Raw genomic sequence first — 25,774 nt, 5'->3', positions numbered from 1 at the left:
AAGAAAACCCTAAAATGGGGTCACAAAGAATTGGACATGTCTGAACGACAGCAAGAAAACAGTTAAGTATCCTCAAAATTTTGTGTTGTTACTCCCATAACAGCATGCTGTATCAGAAAGCACACTCAATTTGGAGTGTGAAGCTCTGGATTCAAATACCAGTTACCTCTGTGACCTTGGACCACATACTTCTTTTCTCTAAAACTCAGTATTCTTATCGTAGAAAGAGAAAATTGGACTAGATGATCTTCACCTGTGACTCCCATTAGTGTGTGGGCTCCTCAAGGGCAAGGATAATGTCTTTGCCTTTCTTTCTATCCTTAGTACTTAATATAATATCTGGAACATAGTAAATGATTAATACATCCTTATGGACTATCTCATCCTATATTTTACAGGGCATAACCCATATGATGATACTCTAAAAACATCCAGGCCAGATGTTAAATATAAACAGATTAGGTGGAATGATTTAAAATATTTCTTTATTGATGTTTTCTATATCACCAAAATATCCCCCAGTAACCCTTTCTCCTTCCTTTCCTAAAGAGTCATTCCATAGAAAAATAGAATTTTTTAAAGACAAAGAAAGAAAAAGAAGAAAAAAATCAGCATTAATGATAAATGCATCAAAAAAGTCTGAAAAATATGCATTATATAAGATTTGTGGACCTTCCACCTCTGGAAAGTGGGGATGGGGTGGTGGTGAGGGTTGTTTTTCCTATCTTGTTTTAAGCCATACTTGTCCTTTAGTCCTTTTGTGGCATTTCCTTTTGAATTTTTCTCTAGTTCTTTCCATTAACATTTTTATAGTCATTTTTTTTTAGCTCTCCTTACTTCTCTTTGTGTCAGTTCATATTGAACTTTCCATGTTTCTCTGTATTCATCATATTTGTCATTTCTTTCAGTGGAGTAATATTTGTTTACATTCATATAACACAATTTGTTTAGCCTTTCCTCAACTGAAAGGTATTTCCTCTTCTTTTCTGTTCTGTTTTTGTTTCTAGTTTTGGTTCTAGTTCACACACAAAAAATTGTTACTATAAAGATTTTTGTATAGAGGGGACTTTCTTATCAGTGGCCTCCTTAGTGTATAAGCCTAATAATAGAGCATCAGGGTAGTATATGGACATTTTATTCTCTTTGCATAATTCCAAATTTCTTTTCAAAATTGTACTAATTCGCAACTCTATTATCAATGTACTGATGTCCATCAATCTTTTCAAAACCCCTCTAACATTGACCATTATTTCATTTTTGTCATCTTTGCCAATATGTAGTATCTGAGGTAGAACCTCAGAGTTATTTTGATTTTCATTTCTCTTGTTGTTTATTTTGAGCATTCTTTTATATGATTATTGGTAGTTTTTTTATTCTATTGAGAATTATTTGTTTATATTCTTTGACTAATTTTCGGTTGGAGAATATATACATATATGTGTAACTACATATATATGTATATATTTGTATTAATTTATCATATATCTTATATCTCAAACTCTTATCAGATAAATTTAATACAAATATTTCCCCTCTTCAACTACTTTGCTTCTTATCCTAGGTGCATTACTTTTGTTTCTGCAAATACTTTTCAGTCTCATATAATCAGTTACCCATTTTATTTTTTGCAATTGTTTCTATCCCTTGTTTAGTTAAGAATATATATTTTACTGATATATGTGCAAGGGATGTGGTCTTTTTCTCTTCTAGTTTTTTTATAGTTTAATCTTTAATATTAACGTCAGGTCTTCTTTTAGAAGGTATTGTGGAATATAGTATAAGGCATTTATCTAAACCTGATTTCTTCTAGGCTAATTTTTAATTTTTCTAGTAGTTATTTTTAATCAGATCAGTTTATTCTTATGTATTATGTATTTAACATTTTATCAAACACTGGGTTATTGACTTACATTATTTCTGATTCTACCTTGTTGAATGTGTTTCATTAATCTACTTCTCTATTTTTGACAAATACTAGATGATTTTGATGACTGCTGCTTTGTAATATAGTTCAAAGTCTGGAAGTGCTCATCTTAGCTCCAGCTCTTCATTGTTTCTCTTAAAATGCTAGATATTTTATTTTTCTAAGGGAAATTGTTATTATTTTAGCAAATTCTGAAGTTTATCGAGTTATAAAGTATGCTTTTGATTATATAATTTGATTGTAATAGCATTCAGGGTTTAAATTAACTTTGAAAATATTGTTTTTTTAAATTTTTGTTTACTTTTATCATGTTGGCACATCCCAGCCTTGAGCATTAAATAATCTTCCAGCTATTTATGTTGCTATTTATTTGTTTATTTATTTATTTTGTTTTTTGGCTATTTATTTATTTAAAGAACATTTTATAACTGAATCTATACAAGTATTTTATGTGTACTTTGGTAGATTGATCCTCAGATATTTTATATATTTTGTAGTTATTTGGAATAGGATTTACTTTCTATATTGCTACCTGGATTTTGTTGTTATTACATAGAAATTACTTTTGAGAATCTATTTTATGGCCTGCAACTTTGCTGGAGCTATTGTCTCAACTAATAACTTTGCTGATTCCATAGAGTTTTCTAAGTAAACAATAATAATTTCAAAGTTAAGGTTATTTTTATCTCCTCTTTACCTGTATTTATGCTTTTGATTTCTTCCTATTGTCTTATTGTTATTGTTAGCATGTCTGAAACTATATTGAAAAATAGTAGAGAGAGTAGACATCTTTGCTTTACTTCTGTATTTGTTGGGAATATTTCTAATCTATCCAAAATGCATATGATGTTTCCTATTGTTTTTAGATAAATACTTTTTAGGATTTTAAGAAAAGATCCTTCAATGCTTATACTTTCTAGTTTTTTCCACTTAAATGAGTGTTATATTCCTTTGTCAAAGACTTTTCCACACATCATTTGAGATACTCATGTGGTTTTGGATATTTTTATTTTTTAATGATTAATTATGTTGATTGTACAAGGCTGAATCATCCTGGCACCCCTGGGTATAAATCCAATTTGGTCATAATGAATGATTTCTTAGATCAATCTCTGTAGTCTGTTTGATAGGATTTTATTTACAATTTTCAATTTACAATTACAATTTACTTCTCCTTCATTTTATCTTTCCCAAGTTTAGGAATTAGGACTGTATTTTTCTCATAAAAAGAATTTGGTAGGATGCTTTCTCAATTTTTGAAAATAATATGTATAGTGTTATTATTGTTATTTGAAAGTTGATAAAATTATCTCTTGAACTCATCAGGACTGGGATTTTTTTATTTTCTTATTTTTCTCCCACCTTGGGCAGTTCTTAATAGCTGGCTCTATTTCCTTTTCTAAAGTTTGGTTATTTAAGGTCTATAGTTGTATTTTTTTAGTTACTGTTTTGTACTTTGGGAGGTGTTTCTCTTTTTTTCGTGCTTTTAGTTTTGTAAGCATTTAATTGTGCAGAGTAGGTTTCTATAATTCTTTTTTCTTCTTCTGATTTTGTTGTGATTTCACCTTCCCCATTTGCTATTTTATTATTTTGATTTTCTGTCCTTTTCATTGTAATCAGATTAGCTAAAAGTTTGTTAATTTTATTAGTATTTTCCAAGTTTTGGGTTCATTTACCATTTCAATGGTTAGATTTTTTTGGAGGGGTTGTCAGCTTAATTCTCTAACTTTTTTTTTAACATTTTTTTTGTACTTATTTTAGATTTGTTTATTTGTTGACTTTCTATTTTTTCAAATGCATATTCAGTTCTTTAATCTTCTCTTTTTCTATTTTGTTAATATATGTTTGTAGGAATATAATTTTTCCCTTGACTGCTTTAGCTTCATCTCAGCAATTTTGATATGTTGTTTCATTATTATCATTTTCTTTAATATAATTTTTAATTGTTTCTATGATTTGTTCTTTCATCTATCCATTATTTGGGATTTCATTCCTAGGTCTCCATTTGACTCTGTCTTTTGTTTGCTTCCTGAACCATTTACTTTCTTTCTGCATGATAATTTGTAGGGGATGTGTTTATGATTTCCACTTTTTTTTTACATTTTTTATAATAGCATGGTGCCCTAAGATATGGTCTTTTTTTTCTGGTAAAATCATGAACCCCTGATGACACCTGCTTTTGCCTTCTTATCCAATTCTCCTATGGGCTCTCTTTTTCCTGAGAGACTATAGGAGTTATTTCCTATTCATCATTAACCTGTGACTTGATTAGGGTATAACAAACATCCCTATCTTCTTTCTCTTTCCCCTTGTATTCATCCTGTTCTTCTGTAATTTAGCCCCACAAAACACTGACTCACCTGTAGGAGGGACTGTTGTGAGGTTTATTCATGATATTTTAGGCTGTTTCTCCACCATCATTTCTATTTGACTTCTGCTTTCACTCTTGTCTCTTTGTGTGCTTAAAAAAATTCTGTTAATAGTCTCATGATCTCTCTTTTTTGTTACGGTTGTCCTTGGGTACTTTATTTGTTTATCTTTGTTGTATTTTTTTTGGGGGGGGGTCTGGAGTGTTTGCAAAGTGAATTTTATTTTTTCAGGCTTGATTTTCTTTCCAGGAATGCTTCTAAGGTCACTATGTGTTGAACAGGCTCCTTTTCCATTAATGGTTAGATTAAGATTTACAGGATAGGGAATCTTAGTTTGCTTCTTTTTTTCCCCCTAAACGTCTCCCAAGTCAGATCCCTAGTGCTTAAAATTTGCTTAACAGGAGACATAGCCTTTCATTAAACAGTTATGAATGAAAATGAAAATAAGACTACTTGTGGGAGGTTAATTTGAATTAATTATTAATGAGAAGCAAATTACTGATATCAGTCCTTTTAGAGATGATTTTCATAAATAAAAGGGGGAGGAAAACAAGTAATTGAAGGTAATAAGATAAGGCTACCACCAAAGGTAGAAAAGGATGCAGAAAAGAAAGGCTTATGATGGCAGGCTTGTTTTTTTGGCCAATTTCAATTTGGTTCGTTTCAACAAATATTTATTGTGCAAAGCAATGTATTAATTCCCAGGGAAAATACAAAAATAAATGAGAGACAGTCCCTGCCCTCATAGAACTCATACTCTACTAGGGAGACATAATGCATGGAAAAAGTTATTGTAATACAGATTTAGTCCATAAAAAAGGCTTAAATAAAGTGCCAGCTCTACAAAGGACTCTCATATCACTGGTTTATTAGGATTAAGAGCAAATAAATATAACCTAGGTTGCTTTGATATGATTCCTGGGAAGGATGTCACTAATAGGCAGTTATAAAATGGTACCATATACAGATTAGTAACTCGGATTGAATACTTGATTTTTCCTTTGAATCTGTCCTTGAGCTAATCATTAAACTACCCGACTTTCCCACATGTGTATCTTTCTACACAATCCAGATAGCAATTGTAGTATTTGTGAGGTCTGTTGGTTCAATTCTCGTTATCTCAGCTTGGAGACAAGGAGCTATTTCTCTCCACTCTCCCTGAAATTTAGGGCTAGTAAAAAAAAAATAAACTGATTGTATTCATTCTGTAATATTTTTGGGGAGTCAACTACATGTAAAGATATCAGCTCTTTGTAGCAACCTTAATAATGAGAAGCAATGTGGTACAATGGAAGTAGTAGTAGCAGTAGTAATAGGAAGAGGAATAATAGCAGTAGTAGTAGTAGTAGTAGTAATAATAGTAGTAGTAGCAGAAGTAGTAGTAGTAGCAGTAGCAGCAACAGCTCACATCTCTATATATGGCACTTAAAGGTTTGCAAACCACTTTACTAATATTATCTCATTTTATACTCAGAAAACCTTATGAGGTAGGTGGTATTATTATCCTCATTTACGGATTGGAAAGCTGAGTCAGGCAAAGGTTAAGTGATTTTCCTAGGGTTGTATAACTAGCAAGTGTCTTGTGATACTTGAACTGACTCCAGGCAAACTGCTCTATCCACAGTGACACCTACCTTTGAGACTAATGGATTTGGTGTCATAGGACTTGAATTTGAATTCTGGCTCTGTCATTTATTACCTATGACCTTGAGTCATCTATCCTTTCTGGACTCAGTTTCCTCAAATGTAAAATAAGGTTGTTGGAATAATGACCTCTAACACTTCTTCCAGTCCTAAAAATATGATCCTATAAATGTTTCCCTTTCTAATATGGGGCCTAAAAATGGGCAGAAAGATATTGAGAGTGCCTTCCAGAATACTGAGAGAATAAGTTAGCTTGTTAGGTATCTTTGGCCTATCAATACTGGGATTATATACTTCATTCTAAAGCTAAGTATAGCACATACACACAGGGATATGTCTATGACTATGTCTATGTCTATGTCTATATACATACATATATATATATATATATATATATATATATATATATATATATATGTAGTACTTGTGCAAGGAAGACAGACATTCTCAATTCCATTCCTCCCAAATATAATAGCTGAGTTGATTGATGCATGTTTATACAAAGTTTGTTCTCTTCCTCTTGGGAGAAGGGGATTGGTCTCAGTGTTTACCAGAAGTTTGGAGATATATCAATGGATAATGAAAACTATAACACAGTAGTATTTTTAGGTTTCATGATTGGGGTGATTTTTTCCAAATTGAGGTATGAGAAAAAAAATTTCTAAAGTGGGGGTCCCAGAGGGGAGACAAATTGGAATCCATGATTTCCCAGTCTTTGTTCAAACTATTTCTAATGCCCAGCAGATCTTCCTTTTCCGTTCTTTGCCTGTTGAATTCCTATCCACCCCTTAAAGCTCAACTCAAATGCCACCTAATCCAGGAGACTTCCCTGATCCTTGCCCCTAGTAATGACCTTCCTTCTCACATTCCACAAGCACTTTCTTGTGTAAATCTCTACTGTACTTTTTCTTCCTTTATTTTTGACCCTAATCTACCTTTAAGCACATGTTGCACTGATATGAACATACATACTTGCTACCTAACAGTCTAACTTGTCCATCAAGGCCTCTCAATGGAGAAAATTCCCTTTGCCTGGGAAGATTAGCACCTGTTCTGGAGTTTATAGTCTTAGAGTGTTGTCTGGGGACACTGAGAGTTTAAATCATTTTTTTTCAAGGTTCTACAGTCAGTATATCAGAGCTTTGGGTTCATGCACTTTTCATGTAATACTGTTTATTATAGTTATCAGTATTTGTATCTTATGCCTTTTTGTTGTCAAGTCATTTTTCAGTCTTGTCCAACTCTTTGTGATCCTGTTTGGGGTTTTCTTGGCAAGGATACTAAAGTGGTTTACAATTTTACAGAGGAGGAGCTGAGGCAAACAGGGTTAAGTGACTTGCCCAAGATCACTAGTAAGTGTCTGAGGTCAGATTTGAATTGACGAAGAAGAGTCCTCCTGACTCCAAGCCCAGCGCTCTATCCACTGGGCCACCTCGCTGCCCTTATACCTAATACCTACTAGATTGTAAGCCTCTTGAAGATGGGAGCATTTCAAATCTGACCTTTATGTCCCTACAGCATATAGCTGTGTATGGTAGGAACTATATATGTAAGAAACCCTTCTACAATATATCATAAATAGTGAATAGTAATCTGTTCTTTTCTTGAAGACCTCACCCAAGGAAGTCCATTCCACTTTTAGAGAGCTCTAATTAATAGATTGCTGGGCCTAGAGTCAGGAAGACTCATTTTCCTGACTTCAAATCTGGCCTCAGATACTAATTAGTTGTGTGACTCGATGCAAGTCACTTAACTTTGTTTGCCTCAGTTTCCTAACCTGTAAAATGAGCTGGAGAAGGAAATGGCAAACCACTCTAGTATCTTTGTCCAGAAAACCCCAAATGGGGTCTTGGAAAGTTGGATGTGACTGAAAAAAGACTAAACCACAAAAAATTAATAGGAAGTTTTTCTTTATATTGAATTATTTGACATTTTTGGAATATCTACCCATTGTTTCTAGTTCTGTCCTCAGGGATTAAACAAAGTAACTCTAATATGTCTTCTATCTTACAGCTTTTCAAATACTTGAAAGCAGTTATCATGCTCCACTTAATTTTTATTTTACACAGTTTAAACATTTCCAATTCCTCCAGCCAACTCACATGTGGTAGAATATCCTAGCTATTCTCTGGATGCTCTCTAACTTTCCTCCTCAGAAATGATGCCTAGAACTGAACACAATATTCCAGTTATGGTCTAACTAGGGTAGAGTATAATGGGAGTATTACATCCTTGATACTAGACAAAATGCTTTTTAAAGTCCTAACCAACCTGGCCCCATCCATTTCTAGCCTTATTACTCATCATTCCTCTTCATGGACACTGTGGTTTGGCCAATATGGTCTTTTTGCTATTCCTCACACATGGCACTCCATTTCCATCCTCCACTGCTTTCTTCTTTGCTTAGAATATATTTCTACCTAACCTTTACCTCTTAGAATCCCTTCATATCTTTCAAGTCTTAGCTAAAACACCATCTTCTCCATAAAGCTTTTCCTGACTGACTCAGCTCCCAGAGCCTTCCTCCTAAAGTATTTTTCTATATAGTTTATGCTGTCTCCCTTCATTAATCCATAAACTTCTCAAAAATCAGTAGTTTTTCATTTTTATCTGAATTCCCAGTAATCAGGAGGTGTTTAATAAATACTGACTGAGTAATTTTAACATAGCATGAGATCACATCAGTGTTTTCAGGCTGCCATCATTATGTAGTTAATTCATCCTGAGTTTGCAGTGCACTATAACTCTGACAAAGGAGATAGCGTGCTGCTGTTGAAGTCAGGAAGACTTGAGTTCAAATCCTGCCTCAGATACTAGCTAATTGTGTGATCCTAGTAAGCCACTTAACCTCTCTCGCAAGCTTCACTTTCCTTATCTGTAAAATGGAGAGAATACCAACTGTCTCACAAAGAGTTGTTGGATCAAATGGCTATGCAAAGCACTATATAAACTTTAAAATATAAATGTAACTGTTTATACTCATTGTCTTTTTTAGATGACATGATGTCTAACTCTGTCTTCCTCATATTTAACTTGTTAAGATGATTTTTTGGACACAATATAAGACTTTCTACTATTCTATTAAATTTTATCTTATTAATTCATCCAAACACTCTAGCTTGTCAATGTATTTTTTGAATACTGAGTCCTATTCTTCAGTGTGTGATCTACAGGTTTTATAAGGATGCTGTCTATTCCTTTATGCAAGCCATTAATAAAATTATCTAACAGCAAAGGGCCAAACACAGATTCCTAGAGCACTCTTCTAGAAATGTCCTTTCAAGGGTACAGTGAATTATTACTGATTATTCATTTAGTTCAACCACAAATTTCACATGTAGCTATTTATACTTTTGTCTAGCTCACATCTCTGCATATTTTTCAGGTTTGCTAAAATCTAGATAAAATATCTTAGCCGTATTACCCTGACCTACAAACCTGTCAAAATGGAAATGAGTTAGTAAGGCTTAACTTGTTACTGATGGTGTGTAGACTTTTTGTGGACATAAATTCTTCCTATGTATTTATTTATTTAGTGAGGCAATTGGAGTTAAGTGACTTGCCTAGGGTCACACAGCTAGTAAGTGTCAAGTGTCTGAGGCTGGATTTGAACTCAGGTTCTCCTGACTCTAGGGTCAGTGCTCTATCCACTGTGCCACCTAGCTGTCCTCTTCGAATTTATTTTATGGAAGACACTTGTATGCAACATGCAATTCATATTTCTCTTTCTCGCCTATTGGTTTGAAGTGTAACTATATTCCATGTCATTTTTTGTAAGAGTCAGTGAAGGACACTATATTATTTCCCCTCCAGTACCAATAGAATCAGCATAGGGTTTTGTTTTTTTTTTGGTTTTTTTTTTTTGCTTTTTGGTGAGGCAATCAGGGTTAAGTGGCTTTCCCAGGGTCATGCAACTAGTAAGTGTCAAGTGTCTGAGGCCAGATTTGAACGCAGGTCCTCCTGACTCCAAGGTTGGTGCTCTATCCACTGCACCACCTAGCTGCCCCTCAGCATAGTTTTTAAATTCTCATCTGAAAGAGATACATGGGATCTGTGGAGGCCCCATTATCTGAAAGATTGGCAGGATCAGAAGGCATGGCTTCTCAACCTCCCTGTGATGGTAACTACTTATGTAACCTTGGGCAAATCACTTGAGTTCTTGACCTCAGGTTTCCCTGTCCATAGACCGGAAAAGTTAATAGTCACCCTACTAATTTCATAGATTCATTGTAGAGACTATGAATGGTAGTCAAGTGGCTTATTGGCTAATAGAGCACTGGACCTGGAGTCAAGGACACATAGGTTCAAATCTAACTGCAGACATTTACCAGCTGTGTTTCCTTGCACAAGTCACTTCACCTCTGTCTCTCTCAGTTTCCTCTTCTGTAAAGTGAAAAGAATAATAGCACTTTACAGCCTTGGGTTATTGTAAAATAAAATGAGATAATATTTATAAGTAACTTATAAAATTTAAAGTGCTACATAATTGCTAGCAATGATGATACTATGGTGATGTGTATAAAATTTTTTTTTAAAGTATAAAGTGCATGTAAACTACAGTAGGCCTGAACCAACCATTATACATATTTTGGGGAACTAGATAATTTTCTCATAATCTTTCTGCATGTAGTATGGGGCCTTCTATGACCTATGAGTGATAACTGTGCATGTAGCACTACTAGAGAAAAGAGATAGGAACAGCTAGGTGGTGCAGTGGATAGAGCACCATCTCTGGAGTCAGGAGGACCTGAGTTCAAATCTGGCCTCAGACCAGATACTTGACACTTACTGGCTGTGTGACCCTAGGCAAGTCACTTAACCCCAATTGCGTCACCACAAAAAAAGAGGTAACATAAGATCAGGTCAGCATTTAGGGGTTGAGGAGATTTGGAATGGCATCTACAATAACCTTTTCCATCTTGGTGGTCAAAATATGAAATAGAATTTTTTTACATTGCAAAAAAATAAGTTATTTTGACATTTGGTCATCCATGAATATGTGAAAGGCCTGTTATTTTTGCCAGTATCAGAAACTCCCTTCACTAATGTGAATCATATAATCTTTAGGCTCTTAAGATTATGGATTTAGAGCTAGCAGGTACCATAGAGGCTACCCATTCAATCCCTTTGATTTTACAGATGAGGGAACTGAGGCCCAGATAAGTTAAAATATTTGTTCAAGGTCATTCAAGTAGTCGGTATCAAATGCAGGATTCAAACTCAGATCCTCAGACTACAGAGCCAACCTTATTCCATTGTCTGCAGCACAAAAATATTAAATGTCCAGGGTCACATAGTTTGTAAGTGTCAAGTGTAGTATTTGAACCCAGGTCTTTCTGACTCCAAGCGTTGCATTCTATCCCCTATGCACCATGTTCTAAATCTGTCTAAACAGGTAGCTTGCACTTTTCCATGCCCTTGACGATCAACCTATTCTAAATTTAACATCATGATATATAATTCAGTGCAGGAAAACACATAAAAGCACATACACAATTACCCAAATATACAGATTCCAGAGTAGATTGGGATTGTACCAGGAATATCTTTAAAATATTTTATAGTATATCTAATAACTCCCCTCTAATTGTTCATGTAAAGTAATTTGTCTTTGTACCCTACTCTTTCTCCTTTCTTCTACTTATGTCATTTGTTTTCAGGGGGAAAAAAGTTAGGTCTTACTACCTTTATGTGAAATCTCAATTATGTATTTTAGGACCAGAAGTTGCCTTGTCAAAGGCGTCTTAAATAGAGATAGTCTAGGGAACTGAAACTAAAACTTCTGAACTTCATTCTTTGAGTCACCTTGTAGTGAGATAAATACCCTTTCAGCTCTCTGAAAGGAACGACAGAAGCATGCACTTGGTAATCTGACTAATCCTAAATCAGTATTCCCTAAAGCAGTGGTTCCTAATATTTTTTGTTCCTTGAATTCCCTTTCTTACAGCAACAAAAATGCACTGTGAACCACTAGGGTAATTGAGTTTACTACTCATAATATTCTTTAAAATTACTTACTGTTCATGGTAATAAAAATAAATAATTTTTAGTGCAAACTCCACTGTACCATTATCACAAACCCCGAAGCAGTCCGCAGACATTAAATGGGAACCCTTCTTCTGAGGAAATCAGAGTGAGCGCATATTGTTTTATTTGTTCTTTCTGTTTTAAAGGGTATTGTGACAGGTACTTTAATTGTTGTTGTGAATATCTCTAGGCCTATGTGGGGAAAATACAAACAAAATAACACCTTGTCTCAAATATCTTTAATTGGAAATCAGGCCTTTTCCTTCCAAAGAGTAACCTTCTTATCTGGGATAAATTTGTACAGGCCATGATCTTCTATTTGTAGGTTTTTCTAAGAACTAAAATGGAACCAATAGTACAGGGTATACAATCCCAACTCCTGATAAGTAATACTCCAATATGGATGATCCCTAAGGTTGTACTAATTCTCCATGTGGGAGGTGGGGTGGAGTGGGAGCTTTCATTTCTGTTTGAAAGTTCTAAGTATCTAGAAGAGCCTGCTTGAGTCTGGCAGAGAAATAAAAATTAACCTGTCCTTTTGCTAGCAATGGACTTCCAAGACCAGGGAGCTTTACAAGTATTAATAGCAATCTAGGTCTTGGCATATGGCAGTCATTAGTGAGCAAGTAACTTTATCCTCTAGAAATGATTTCGCTTTGTCACTATGTAGTAATCTTCATACTCATATTATGTAGAGATGGAGACAGAATTCTTCTTAAAGCTTGTCTCAAAGCATGACAGTCTTTTTCTTTGTCATAGTAAGTTATAATTAAGGCCTTCTTATTTTGGAAATTCTACCTAATTGTTTTTGGGTTTTTGTTGTTGTTGTTGTTGTTAATACGTGGGTTCTGTGTTAGAGAATAATTATTTTAAAGCAAATTTTAAGGGATGGGGCAGAGATTGTGGAGTGTTCTTTGGGTCAAGGTTGTACTAGAAGACCTCTGAGATCTGTTTCTAAAACTATTATTCCACACTCATGAGAGTCAAATTCTTGCTGAATGAGAGAGCTTTTCCATTCTAGTTTTCTTATCTCCATGTGCCTAAAATCCATTTGGACTGATGGGTAAAGAAAATTGGCTGCCACCTACCTGGAATAATTTCATGGAATCTTGCCTCCCCATCCCCTCTAGCCCTAGGTGGGAACTTTTTTCTTTAATTTTAGATTTTGAGCTTTGTTATAATATAAATGTACTGGGGAAGGGGACTATGAGGCTTATCAGTTATTTATACTTTAGTGTGAATGAACTCTAGACCCTATCTTGAGAATAAGTTTTGGTAGAGACAATGGGAAAGGATTGGGCTGCTGAAAGGTAATGAAGGAGAAAAAGGATTGCTACAAAAGAAAGCAAGTTTCAAAATTAGGAGGCTGGGTAAGCAAAAGGTAAAAATGTTTCCTAATCGAGAATTTTTCCCAAGGTCTCATTGCTCCAACTTATTTTACAGTCTAGCTCTTATTTGAACTATATATTTGTAGATTTTTTTTTACTTGCAAATATCATATATTTTATGTATTATATACCCATGTACATATTATATTTAAATGCCACTTATATTTATATATACATGTTCTAAACAGAAGTTCACAATTTCTTATGTTATCCTCTTTCCTGCTCTTTTTGGTATATTAAAATATAAGTGGTTGATTATAAATTTACAATAACAGCATTTTTAAACTAAAAACAATAATTAAAAAAAAAACTCTGCATACTCTACCTTACTTTTTTTTTGTATAGCCAAGGGAAATACAGTAATGGAAATTTTTAAAAAAGATAGAAGAGTAATAATAGCTAAGGCTACCATTATATGTCTCCATGGTTCTTTTTTCTGGGGGGGAGGGTTGCCTTCAGATTCTATATCATATTCTTTTGAATACTCAGAAGTATTACATCTTCATAATTTATAAATGAATTTGATTTTCAGGAAAATGTTTCTTAAAAATATCTATTCAGAGTCAAGCCTTGGTGAATGAAGAAGTAATTCACTTGTGTAATAATGACCCCAGTCATAATTGAGACGTATATGATGTTTCTGGTCAAATAATTTATTATATGCTTAGTATGTATCTCAAATGACAACATCAATTAATGTTTTATTTGGAAAACATTTGTTCTTTTAATAAATTCATTTTCAGGAAGTGCTTATGAAGTTATTCCTGCCCTACCCAATCTATGTTTTACATAAGCCTGCTCTACAACAAAAATTGTCTATCAATGAGTTATTAGCAATTTAAAAACTTATGAATCTACATATTTTAAGCTTCAGTTAAACATTTAGATATGTATAATATTATAGCTAGACAAAAAAATTTCTAGACTGACCAAGTAATGTGTTACATATATGTTACAGCTAGAGCCTTAACAGAAGCTAATGATCATAGCAACAGTTAACAATTTAATAAATCGGGTTCTTGTTTATGTAAACTTCCTTTGTTATTTAATCACTTGTTTTAAGTAAAACATTATATCTTGATTAGAGATGTCAGCACACTAATATGTTGATTGACCCAAGATTCCTGATGTGAAATGTAAAGCTTTGAAAATTCAAAGATATCTGCATTTGTTTAAAGTTACTTATAAATCTAATTGTTAGAATATTTAAAACAAATATAACTTCAAAAACAAAAGTGTGAATAGAACAACAATTAATGTGTCTACTACATGTTATTTTTCTGGGACATATATTCCATTTTTTGACCCTTAGCTTTGGCATGTATCTTGCCCCCGGCATAAGTCTCTTCACTGAAAGGAGAGTGGACTCTCCTCTTATAGAGGTATGTCATCTATTGATTTATGTGAGGAGAGGAAAAGAGTGTCTATTTTCAAGTATTCTGCTCACCAAGTTCTTGAGTCATACTGATCTACATAAATATATAACAGCAATGTGAGGATAAGGCTTTGGCCAATCTAGTCTCTACTTCCTTTCTCCCAGTTCTGGCCTCTGGGGCCAATCAAGCAATTCTAAACCCTCTTCCATGTGACAGCCCTTAAATAATTTGAACAATTTATGTCTCCTAAGTTTTCCTTTCAACAGAGTACATACTCCAACTTTCTCCAACTGATTCTCATGTGATTCTCAGCTTCCTCGTCTGTTAAATGAGAAGGCTAAAGGATTAGTCCCTTTGCTTCTTCAACGTTGCTTGTTTTCATGTTTTTAGAATTTCATCTTGAGAGCTTCCTATCCTTCTTGGGTTGACTTTTCCTATAGAACTTTTGCTTAGGGGATCATGCCTATTTATCCTTTCTCTGAACCCTTTGAAATCTTCTCTCCTAAAATCTACTATGCATGTCAAACTATGTTTGACTTTCTTCTCCTCTGGGGCCAAATTCTAAGAAAGGTCACTTTCCCATAAGGTTTCCGTGATTTCCAGCACTTCTTTCTGTTTGTTGGTGAGAATCAGATCCAGAATCTGCTTCCTCTACTTTTATTGAAGAATGCAATTATCCTTAAATCAAGTGAAATAATTTTTAACTGATGTGCTTTTGGTAACAAGAGAGCAAGAGTGGATCTCCAGGTAACTGAAGTCTCCTATTGCTCACTCTATTGTATGTGGTTAAATTAATCCTGTGTTCTTTCAAGATTTTTTTATAGGTGATTCATTAATCCTTGAAGATAACCACATCCCTAGAACCAAAGAAATTTATGTCTGGGCATTGGTAAACTTTATAACTAAAATCTGTTTTACCATTAGTATGATACAAATCATGTAACTTGAGTAGAGATTGGACTGACATGAATAAATAAAAGAAAAAATAAATAACAAGGTAGAAGATTTAACGTATCTACTTACCCAATGAGTGCGCCAATGAGGCAGACAAGAAGGGCAGCAAGCACTATTTCATCTCCATTTTAGAGATGAGCTAATCACAAGGAAGAGAATTATTTTTTTCCAGGGGAAAGCAATGGAGAAGTCATAAATGTAATTCATCCTGTAGACTAGAACAAGCTTCATAGATGTCTGTGACTTGAGCCTATGCCACTTATTGACAAAGGTGATTAGAAACCTCAAAAAAAACCCCTCCATCTTTACATGCACCTATATTTCAGGGCAGGGGGTGTCAGTAGTTTCCATAATTTAAATTATGCATAGTTAGTCACAGGCTGAACATTAACTTAGTCTGTGTCTACTTCTTTTACTTGGTGAGCAACATGTATAAGCAAAAATTTTAAAGTCCATCTATTGCTTTTATTATAGTAAGCTAAAAGTGGAGGTTTTTAACATACATTTTTTACAAGTTGCTAATATTTGTAACTAAATAGTTTGACAATTAGGATCTGGTGAAATTGTATGCAAACTGGACACTGGCACTAATTCATGCAACATTATTCTTTTAAGAGAAATGTGCTTTGTTGAAATCCACATTCAAGAAACACGTGTGTAAATACAAGATCCACCTCCCATCATCACTAGTTTATGCATACCTCTAAACTTCATTTTTTTCAAGCAACATTCAAATGGTGGGAATCAGTTCTGAAAAAAAAAGTATTTTTCAATACTCAGAGTAGCACAACATCTTTATGTGTGTGTCATTGTTGGAGAAAGTTATGTTTATAGTAAAGGAGAGGAATCTAAATTAAGAACATACTAAGATTTCCTTTTCTTCCATTTCTGCCTTGTATGACACATGACAGAAGAAACATGTTTTTAATTTCAGAACTTTTCTTTGTTGAAATAAGTTGCGACAACATCACTTTTATAGTTGGCTCAGTTCCATGTTAGTTTTCAGGAAAGAAACTTCTATTTATTTTGATATTGACAATGCCAGGAATATTTCTTAAGCTCAGTTAAAGGAGAGAGCCTGATTTTGCATGGATCTTAGAAGAGAATTAATAAAGGGGTTGCTTTGAATGCAGGGCTATTGTGATGCCTACTGGAAATTGAGACAAAAGAAATTTATTTGGGAAATTAAATTTTTTCCCCAAAATGAGGTTTATTAAATGTCATCCTGAAGGCTATTTTGGGGGTGAACAAGTGGTTGGGGGTTAGCACCTCAGTGTTAGCAGTCTTGCTAAAAACACATGTTCTAATCAAAATTCCAAATCTTACATGCAAAAAAGTTCTTGTCAAAATCTTTATATTTTTATTTTATCACATTAGAAAAATAAAAGTTTTAAAAAATAATGCAAACACAGGTGAGCAGATTTCAATAAGATCAGCATCATTACTGGCCAATTATATTTTCAGTGGATTTTATACAGCAAATCAGGGACTTCAAATATAAATTAGTTTTAGTCTTTAGTATTGACTATCTTATTAATATTTTGACTTCATTCTTTGACTATGATATAATGAGTTAAGGATAGAAAAGATTTTCTTAGAATAATACTACTTTTTTTTTCTTCATCTTCATCGTACATGCTTTCATTAGTGTTCTATCTAGGTCTATCAGTATGGTTAGAAATTTTAATATCTGTAGGTTTGTTTTGTGTTTACATGGAGTTTTTATTTGTTTAAGAAAGAAAGAAAAAAAATATTTTGAAACCAAACCAAAGTCATGATTCGAAGGGATTTGTGGGTTTGTCTGAAATCTGAACAGGAAGTATGGGCTAGTGATGTCCAGCTGTCACAAAGGTTTCATTACAATCCCCAAATGAAACCAGGAAGCTCAGTTAAGAAATATTTCAGTCTATCTAGAGAGGAAAGGCAGATTCATTTCCAAGTTCAATGAGAGACCAAATTTGGGAGGAAGGAAGCGGAGGTGCAAACCAAGGTGAGGACAGAGCATGGCCAGTTTAGTTGCTGGGCTTCCTGCAAAACAAACTGCATGTGATTTCCAATCTCAGACTAAATGTACATGCCGTCTTAACTCTGAAATGTTTGTCTGTCATTGAGCCCGTGGATTTTTTTTCTCCATTACTTATGTAGTCTAGCACTCTAGTTCAACAAGGTGCATGGATGTGTGCCATTGGATTACATTCCAGGGCATGTTCACGCTGCTTACTTCTTTGAGACATATGGTAATATTATTTATCTTTTTATATTTCTTTTGGCAGATATGGTTCCTTTTGTGGGTTTTACCATTGATGATACTGTAACTGATTTGACTGGATATGGTCCTTTCTTTCCTCATTTATTCCATGTAACATATGTGGACACACAGTCCAAATCTTGACATTGTTAATGTTTTTGCCTTTATACTGGCAATTTTTGAAATGAGTCTCGTAATATTTTGTATGGATGTTATATTAATAATACTATGTGTGGCATAATGGATAGAGAATTAGAGGAATATCTGGGTTCTGACACATAGTGGTTGTATGATCCTGGGCAAGTCATTAAAATTTTCATATCCTATACCAATAAAATAGCAGGGTCCAGCAAATAATTATAATAATGGTAAATGATGATGATGATGATGATGATGATATAGAATGGAATAAGCAGTCATATAGTATCTACTATATGCCAAAAACTATACTAAGCACTTTTGGAAATATTATCTCATTTGATCCTCACCACAACCCTTCAAGTAAGTGCTGTCATCCTCATTTTACGGTTAAGGAAACTGAGACAAAAAGAGATCAAATGCCTTGCCCAGGGTCACACAGCTAGTAAGTGCCTGAAGTCAGATATGAACGCAGTTCCTCTTTTTCCAGGCTTACTGCTCTATCCATTGCTGCTGCCTTCCTTTTGAGGGTATCACGAAAGGCTGAAAAAGAAGTTTTTTTTTTAAATTGACTATATAGTCAACTGACCTCCATTACAAAATCAGAGATATAGTCCATATGGTCCCACTTCAAAAAAATCTCCCAATAAAACCTGATAGTGAGAAAAATGTTAAAATAAGGAGGGAATTCTAGCAGTATGGTAGGAACTGCGTTACAGCAGAAATCTTTGCCTTCTAGGTATTACCACCAATTTTAAGTCACTTTCATTTGCCACACTTAAGGTACTTTGTAATACTTTTAAGCCTATAAGTTTCTATTTTTATTATTATTTACCCCTAAATTCAGGACCACAGTAATTTTCCTAGTGCTATGAATCTCCTCATGCTACACTGTAAAATTGAGCACAGTTATTCTATATTTCTTCCATAGTTTATTTTTGCAGTACTATAGAATTTCAGCTTTAGCAGGAATTGCAAACTCCTTCTTGTCCAACCCCTGCCTAAATAAGGATTTTTGCTATGGTAGGATAAATGATCACCCATCTTTTACTTAGAGATTTCTATTGACAAGGAATTCACCACTTCTGGAGGGAGACTAATCCATTTTGGGATAGCTCTTATGGTTAAAAAGTTTCTCTATTAATTGAGCTAAAATCTGTTCCTAGTTCTGTCCTTTGAGGCTGGGCAGAACCAGTCTAATACCACTTCCATGTGAATAACCTTCAAATACTTGAAGATAATTCTCAATGACTTCCCATGTCTTCTCTAAACTAAAACTTCTAGCTCCTTCAATTCATTTTCATATAGTATGGTCTTAAGGTCCTTCACCGTCCTGGTTGCTCTCATCAGGTAATTGCTTATCAATATCATTCCTTAAATGTGTTGCACAGAACTGGGCACAATACTTCAGAAGTATTTTGACCAGACCAGAAATGATGCAGTTTCCAGCATGATCAACACTCTTGTCCTAGATCCTGTGATTTTTAATTTAGCCTAAGATCACATTAGAATTTTCAGTTGCTGTATCATATTGCTAACTCATGTTGAATTTGTGGTTCACTAAAACTCCAAGACTTTTTTCTTTTTTCAGAATATTTGCAATGTCTAATATTACTGGGTTGAAATTTTATACTGGAACTAAAAAAATACTAAATACACTTAATCCTGAAAATTCCATAGGTTTGGATCTTTAGGTTATATGTAATAAGCTAACATCCTCCTTTAACAATTCTATATATATGCAATTATGAATGTGTATATATATCTGTATAGATATATAAATATATCTATACATATATCTCATTATGCCTATAATGATACACACCACTCATACACTGAGATACCGAGAGAGAGAGTTGCTTTATTTAGATAAAAGAATATATGTAGAGCTGAATTTGTAAACTTCGTCCTCTCCAGTTCATCCTTCCCTCTTTTCCCCTCACTTTGTAAATTCCATCTAGATTGAGAATGCCTCATTTAATCCCTTTATCTCCCCCAGTTCCAAGCACAATACTTCACATAAAGTAGGCATGTAGTATCTGTTGAAGTTCCATTACAAGTCCTTCATAAACTTGCCTGTTCCTGTCTTTGTAGTTTTCTTATATTTTATTCCCATTGTATCTTATGATTGAATACTTTCTTGCTTGCTGTCTCTTGCATACTACATACTTTATCCCAATTTTGTTCCATTCACTGGCTATCCATTTCTGAAATACTTTATCTTCTCACCTCTATTGACTTCTCTGAATTCCTTCAAAATTTAACTCAAATCTCACCTTCTTCAGGAAGCCTTCCCTTACTCTGCCTTACCCTTGTTGTTAGTGACTTCCCTCTAAAAATGCCATATATATGTATGTGTGTATGTATATATATTTACATGTATATATACACATACATGCATATATATGCATATACGTATCTTATAAATACATAGTTGTTATGTGTTATCTCCGCCATTTGAATTTGTGCTTCTTGAGAGTAATGTCTATATTTTTGCCTCTCTTTATATAACCAGTGCATAGCATAGTGCATTGTATAGATTAAGCACTTAATAAATGCTTGTTGACTGACAGGTTCCAATATTTGTGATTTCTTAAAAAATGTAATATGATGTAATAAAGTGTAGATTGTTCTCCCATCCAATGATACCTGTATTAAATTAATTAAATTTAAAAAATATGACTCACCCACTGTAGATAATGTACTGTATCCTTGTAAAATCTTAGTTATATTGATCTCTTACTGATCCCCTATCACATACACTAGAGGCTCTTCAAAAATGCTTCTGTAATCATCATTCTTCAAACCACACTCTTAACTTGCTCAATCTCAACCCATGACTTCAGACCTTACTTAGCAAACTCTGAGTAGATGCTCCTTATCCTGACCAGAGACAGGGAACTAGATCCAGTTAAACCATATGCATTTACTTGCACACATTTGCTTCCAGGCTCTTGAATAGTATAAATGAGAGTCTGGTAAATTGGGAGGTAACTCTGTCATGCAGACTGCCTAGCAAAGAGTACATGGTTAATCAATGCTTGTTGATTGATTGGTTGCCATGAACAATGGTATAATTCAGATCTTGGAAAATTCATTACCTTAAACCTATAAATTCTCCAGATCCACCGCAAACTAGTGAATAACTGGCCTCTATTCATGTAGGCTTAAAGTATATGAGATACTCTCTTGTAAGCAACAGAAAGGGCACTATCATTTTGTAATGGTATGGAAAATATGTATTCCTGAGGATAAGTCATGGTGATAAGTGGAGGATGTATATGTTTCTGTATTAGTCAGAAATGTTTCCCAGTAACACTAAGAAAGCCAAAAGCCTTTTCCTTGGAAGAAGAGGTAGAAGAATGGCCTTCAATGGAAGAATAGCATTTGTATTCTTATCTAAAGAAAGAGGATCAAAGCTTGAACCACCCACTGCAGATGTATTCCAGAGGCTCTGCTTGTGATTGAATCAGGGAGGAGGAAATATTTAAGCAAGGTGTTAGTTCAATACATAATGAAATAAAACTGTCAGATTGATTCAATTTGTGAGTTTCATAGTATGAGGGAGAGTATAGAAATATGTGACCAGGTAACTCTTGTTAACTTGCAGTTGTTTGGTTTTAGGGGGTCCAGTAACTTTTCCCACTTCCTCCAATAATCATTTTATTTCCCTCCTGGCCATTGAACTTCAGGAGAGGAGCTCAAGAGCTAGGGTTAATGGCCTTTCTATGTTGTCTCAGTATCTCCATAGTTGGGTTGCGTGATTCCAAGGCCCAGATACAGTACATTAAAGAAGATATTTGGGTATGAAGATGTGTCCTGCAGTGTTAGCCATGTATTTTAATCATTTGCAATTGAGTTTAATCTATAGTATCTTGGAGAGGATACCCATCTGTGCTTATCACAGTATTACAGATAGTTCCACTGTTCTATACTTTGGTTAGATCACATGTCGCATACTATAGTCCATTCTAGATACTACATTTTTTTTTACATAGGATATTGAAACTCTGGAGCATGAAAAGAAGGAAGGTACTAAGATGGTGAGGACCCAATAAATCACACCATAGGAATTTGATAGAAAAAAATGTAGACATTTAGGCTCAAGGAAAAAAAAAACAGTGGCAGTGATGTGATGGGGATAAGGGAAGACATAATTTCTGTCTTCAAATATTTAAATGGTTTTGATGCTGAAGGGAGATTAGCCTTTTACTGCTTGATCTTATACAATAGAATAATTATATTGTGTCAGCAAGTAGTAAGTTCCCTTTCACTAGAAGTATTGAAATGGAAACTGAATAACCCCTCCTCAGAAGTGTTACAGAGCCAATCCAAGTTCAGTTTTGTATCAGGCTAGAGATTCCCATCTAATTATGAGATTCTGTGATTTCATGATACTTATAAGGACACAGAGACTATCTCATCTGAGATATAGATCAGTATCTTGTCCATAGTAAAAATGAACTAAATTAATGAAAAACCAGATCCTTCACTTTGATCTCTACTTGTTTCATATTCTATGATTTTTCCAATGGAGAACTAAATCGAAGAAAGTGATTTTCTATTCTAGTCCACAAAAGATAAATGATCAAGGATATGAAAAGTTTTCAAAAGAAAAAGAAATCACTAGTAAATTACATGAAAAAACTACTTAGCCTCAATAATAATCAAAGAAATACAAATTAAGGTAAATTTTAGGTACTACCTTGCTAGAAAAGTAACAATTAAAAACAATGAAACAGTGCCAGCAGAGATGTAGAGATAAATGGGTACATTAATGCATTATTCTTGGGAGTACAAATTTGTTGAATATTTTTTGAGGAGCAATCTGGTAATACATAGTAATTGTCCTACAAATAATCAAATCTTTTTACCCAACAATTACATTCTTGGGAATGTATCTTGAAAGTTTTTTTTTTTTAATCCCCTCCAAGGGATATCTGTTTAAAGCTTTTTATAGCAGTCCAACAAAAGGGGAGTGATTGAATAAATTATGGTACATTAATAAAATGGAATGAAATTAACATCAATAGATATGGAGAATATAAAAATATGGAAAGAACTTTATGAACTAATGCAATGTGTAAAAAAAAGAGAACAAAGTACAATCTAATTAGGGCCATGTAAGAGGAAAAGCAATTGTGACTGGATGAAGAACCCTGATGGAGAGACTTAGAAGTGATTGATGTTTTATGTGCTGAAATTCATTTATTTACATAGAAATAGTTTCAACAAAAGTCTAAGTTTTTATTAATGTTTAATATCAAGTTTATCACTAATGTTTTTTAAAGAGGAGAAAAAGAAAGTCACTCTCTAAATGTCTTTTCATTTTGATGGCTCATATTCAATTACTCACTAGTTCCAACATAAGATCAATGGCATTATTTGATTGATGCCAATAAAATTATAGGTTTCTTAAGGCATTATAAATTCACACGAATTAGTTTCATCTATGCTGGAGTTCATAATTATTATTGTTTTTCAACCCATTTCCCTGAGCCTATGGCTCATAATAATGAAATGCTAAAAATAATTTGATCATTTCAGTAAAACAAATAATCATATTTGTTTAAAAAAATCTATGCGACCACGAGTTTTAATTAACTGATTGAAATTGCCAATCAATTCAATGAAGATGGTTGATTCAATAGTACATGCAAACACAACCTCTGAATTAAGGGTATGGGGTAGAATAGTTGTATATGAATACCTTAAACATGTAGGGTTAAGGACAGGAGGTAGCCTAGTACTAAAAACATTATTTCTAAAGCAACAGTCAGCAGAAACCTGAACTTGGTATTGACAATGCTTCCTCTGTTATAGTAGAGATTCAATTTGTCAATAGATGGAAAGACTTTGTAGTTTTTAGGTGGAATTTTGAGGTCCCAGTAGTTTATATGTTTCTATTTAGTTCAGAAGCAATACTAGTTGAACAAAAATAAGCCACAAGTATCCTAATACATCGTAATTTTGCTATGGTCATGTCATAGCATTATGGATCACTAACTTCACTAATCACTGGACAAAGTCAAATATGCATGGCCAGTCCAGTGCTTCAGAGAAGAGTCCAGAGTGCTTAATTTGTGGGAGTTTTCTTCATTTGAATATGCCAATTTTTAAGCTTTTTTTTAGTGAAAAACGTACACAATGCCACACATGCAAACACATAATCATGTTTTTCTCCTTTTTTAAGAAATAGAAACTGTTACAAACTTTCTTGTGTCCTGAGAACACTTTTGAGATATTCCAGCTGTAATTAAAACCTCAGGAAGATCACAAGAGCTAAGGAAGAAGATGCTTATTTATCCTCCTCAGTTCAGCTTCAATTACATCCTGAATTTAAAGGTGTCAAAATCCTCAAGGGATCATATGAAGATGTAATTAGAGCCAAAGTTAGATATTCCCCAGTGCAGTCATTCACCTCAGAGCAGTGATGGTGCCTAGTCCTGGCAGTCAAAAATGCTCAGTAATGATTCTTTAGAGGTGGTAGTCCATGAGGCAGGATCATTTAACTGATCTGCTATCATTGTGCTCATGGATCAAAGAAAGCTAAAATGGAGACTTCAGTTAGAAAGCTGAGAAGCCACTGGTAATGACTATTCAATTCTCTTTTGCAGCTGTTTTCCAAAAAAAAAAAAGAAACAAACAAACAAACAACAACAACAACAACAACAAAAAACTTTTGCAGGGAAGGACTGTCTATGCATACCAAGCAAGAAATTGACCCCACTGTTATTTAATAAGCCCACTCCTATAGATTAGTTGTAAGCATAGCATTTCAGAGCAAGAAGAGCCCTTAAAAGATCACCTAGTCTGACTTCCTGTTTGTACAAAGGAGGAAACTGAGTTTCAGGAAAGTTTAAGTGTTTTTCCCAAGGTGACATAACTAGTTTGTGTTTAAGTTGGATGTATATAATACAATCTTAAAAATAAACTTTTGTTTCAGTAGGATGACCTAGAAGAAAAATTTTTAAATTGATGGAAAAATATCTTGTCTTCTGACATGTAGTTTTCAGTCTTCTAAATTTTAAGTGGCTGGATTACCCATTCAAAATATACTTTAGCTTTTCCAATGAAATAGATGATTTTTTTTTTACAAATATTATCATTGAACAAAATTGTGTGAAAATGGGTAAGAAATATATTGGAAAGGTACTTCTGCTTTCCTGAATGGATGAAATTTAAAAAGTAGGAAATGAAAAAGTACTAATTTCAAAACAATATTTATTTGCTCCTAAAATGCCCAAAGAACAAATTCATTCTTCAACATAACTGTATTGTAACTTTACCCTTTTTCCTATCTGGAAAAGAACATTTCCCCCCAAAATAAAATTTTTTGTCTAAGTTGGGGACTGTCCCCTCAAATCTAAAATACACTTCTCATGCCTTTACCTCTAAGTTACCTTATAAATGTATTCTGTCCCTAACAGAATGTGAGCTCATTGAAGGAAGGGACCTTATTTCTGTCTTTGTATCTACAGCACTTAGAACAGTGCCTGGCACATATGATGCATTTAATACTTCTTGATTAGTTGATTGATAAAAGAATACAAAATTCTCCCCTTCTCCCAAAAACTCTTATTTGTGGGACAAATATTTGAATACTCACTACTGTGCAAGGCACATGTGGGCATCATTTTGTCAGACCAAAGAACAGAAGTCTCTACATTATCATTGGCAGAGAAAAGTCAAGACTGTCCCAAAGA

General features: G+C 33.9%; 1 protein-coding gene across 3 annotated transcripts in view; it reads left to right on the top strand.

The window, feature by feature from the left end:
• LOC114049826 (gremlin-2) overlaps positions 1-25,774 on the top strand; it is a 132,123-nt gene that overhangs the window by 20,903 nt on the left and 85,446 nt on the right. Inside the window, exon 1 of one of the 3 annotated variants that reach the window (XM_027871245.1) lies at positions 17,654-17,672. The exons of 1 other annotated variant lie outside the window; for it this stretch is intronic. The gene's annotated coding sequence lies outside the window, so the exon portion shown is untranslated. Of the gene's footprint in view, positions 1-17,653; positions 17,673-17,876; positions 17,920-25,774 lie in introns of those variants that run through there. One more of the 3 variants, XM_027871244.1, reaches the window with a different exon arrangement.

Source organism: Vombatus ursinus, unplaced genomic scaffold (assembly GCF_900497805.2).
Source record: "Vombatus ursinus unplaced genomic scaffold, bare-nosed wombat genome assembly UNPS02014798.1, whole genome shotgun sequence".
Lineage (NCBI taxonomy): Eukaryota > Metazoa > Chordata > Mammalia > Diprotodontia > Vombatidae > Vombatus > Vombatus ursinus.
This window is presented reverse-complemented; position numbering and strand designations above follow the sequence as displayed.